Source organism: Panthera leo, chromosome E2 (assembly GCF_018350215.1).
Source record: "Panthera leo isolate Ple1 chromosome E2, P.leo_Ple1_pat1.1, whole genome shotgun sequence".
Classification (NCBI taxonomy): domain Eukaryota; kingdom Metazoa; phylum Chordata; class Mammalia; order Carnivora; family Felidae; genus Panthera; species Panthera leo.
In genome coordinates, this window is record NC_056693.1 from 2804838 (window position 1) to 2807451 (window position 2614).

The 2614-nt window shown below is 40.6% G+C and overlaps 1 pseudogene; it reads right to left on the reverse strand.

Annotated features, from left to right (window-relative positions):
• Positions 1-768: 768 nt before the first annotated feature.
• On the reverse strand, positions 769-1834 carry LOC122208177 (annotated as a pseudogene).
• Between the last annotated feature and the right edge of the window lie 780 nt (positions 1835-2614).

The following is a 2614-nucleotide window of genomic DNA, read 5'->3' on the forward strand; positions in this document are numbered from 1 at the left end:
AAAAACAGGAACTTGAAAAGATATGCACTCCCATGTTTATTGCGGCATTATTCACAATAGACAAGACATGGAGACAACCTAAGTGTCCAGCAGATGAATGGATAAAGATGTTGTGATACATATACACATAATGGAGCATTTCTCAGCCATGATACAGAAGGGAATCCTGCCATTTTCAACAACATAGATGGATCTTAAGGGCATGAATGCTAAGTGAGATAAGTCAGACAAAGAAAGACAAATACCATATGATGCCACTTATATGTGAAATCTAAAAAAGCCAAAGTTGTAAAAACATAGAATAGAATGGTGGTTAACAGAGGCTGGATGGTAGGGAAATTGGGGATATGTTATTTACAGGTACAAACTGAAAACACATAGATAAAGACGTCCTGGAGAGCTAACGTACAGCATAGTGATTATAATCAACAATCCTGTATTACAAATTTCAAAATTGCTGAGAGATTAGATCTTAATTGTTCCCACTATGAAGGAAGAAATGATAATTACATGATAGAGGTGTTAGCTAATGCTACCTTGGTAATCATATTGCAATATGTAAATATATCAAATTTACATGTTACACATCTTAGACTTGCATAATGTGTCAATTATATTTCAATTAAAGATATAACGATCATTGTGTACTTTATGTTAAAAAAAAACTGGTAACTGGTGTTCAGGGAATGATTTACTGAACAGGATAATCATGGCTATTGTTGAAGCTGACTTCTATAGATTTAGATTCTTAATAGCCATTTTCAACATTCAAGAGTGGAAATTCGGAACTGTAGAATCCCTAAGGATCAGCAGTAAGAGACAAATAGTAGGAGAACATGAAGCCAAAGTATGAGAAGTATACATCAACCATAGGTAAGAGCCTACTAAAGTAATGATATAAAAAGCAAGAATAGAATTCAGCATGTAGAAGACAACAAAGATGGCCACCAGCATCACGATGGCGTGGGCAGCTCTGGTCTCTGGTGGGCATTTGTGGTAGCCTTTGCAGTTATGAGTATACTGTATTTTCTGGTGGTGCCTGTGCAGGAGTGGCACCATGGAACCAGTGGAACAGACTATGAGGCCAATAAAGATGGAATCAGAGACGGACAACAAGAATAAAAAGCCTGGGGTGCCTGGGTGGCTCAGTCGGTTGGGTGTCCGACTTTGGCTCAGGTCATGATCTCACGGTTGGTGAGTTGGAGCCCCGTGTTGGGCTCTGTAGCCTGCTTCAGATTCTGCCTGCCTGCCTGCCTCTCTCTCTCTCTCTCAAAAATAAAACATTTAAAAAAAAAGACAACTCCTGTAGTAGGTCCTATGGATGAACAAAACCATTTGCCTTGGGTATAGTTTTATGTGTCCTGTGAACCAGTGATTTTCACAGGAACATAGATATTAATTAAGACACTGGAAATCCAGCAGGTTCAAGAGTAAAGACCAAGGACCTTGGGGGCTCTTCCTCTGAGCATCATCCTCCCTGCTCTCCTAGGGAAGAGAGGGACACGCTGAAAGGTGCTCAGGACCCAGGTGGAGCACAGGGAGGTGGTGCGAGCCATTTGGCGGGTGTAACAGACAAGTTTACACCCAAAGGTGGACAGGGGTTGCTTTAAGACAAAAGATGCCATAGCATGTGGAGTCCCAGTGGAAAGAAGAACCAAGAGATTGGCTATAGCCATGTGGGGGAGAATCATGTTGGGGAGCCTCCGCTGGTGTCCACGCAAGATTGGAGATATGTTATGACATTGGTAAAAGACCCAACTCCAATCTATACCACAAAGATGGTTTTCAGAGCCACTTCCCCTGTGGTTCTTAGGATATTGTTCTGAAAAGACATTGTGAGCACTTCAGAGTGGCCTGGAGTGAAGAGTAGGCTCATTGGTGGCTCTTCGTAGTTCTATGACCTTGTAAAGGGATCCTATGGCTTTTCTTCTTCTGACAAGGGACATGTGACCATATTCCACAGGCAACTTAAACTGGATGACATACCATGGACACCAATTTCCCAATTTCACGTTATTACTTTGTAGTTATGTCTCTTTAATTTCATGCTCCGACCCCCTGCCCAAATATAAAATCCATGAACGTAAGAAGCATGCCTGTCTTGGTCAAAAATATGGTTGACACATAATGAGTATGACATAAATGTGTACTTTGTAAATAAACATGTGAAAGGAGACAACAAGAATGTTACTGTAGGGTCTTTATAATTCATTATCATCCTGTCTGCCATTATAATACATTAATAAAGTTAAATGGAGGGGCACCTGGGTGGCTCAGTCGGTTAAGTCTAGCACTTCAGCTCAGGTTATGATCTTGCAGTCTGTGAGTTCGAGCCCTGCCTCGGTCTCTGTGCTGACAGCTCAGAGCCTGGAGCCTGCTTCAGATTCTGTGTCTCCCTCTCTCTCTGACCCTTCCCCACTCATACTCTGTCTCTCCTTCTCTCTCAAAAATAAATAAACATTAAAAAAAAGTTAAATGGAAATGCAAAAACAATACACAAATTATAAGATTATCTAAAAATTACAAGAATACACATTCAACTTCTGAGAACTCAGTATTATATATTAAAGCAATTTTCAAAAAATCAGTAGCCACCTGAATACACATGTCCCTG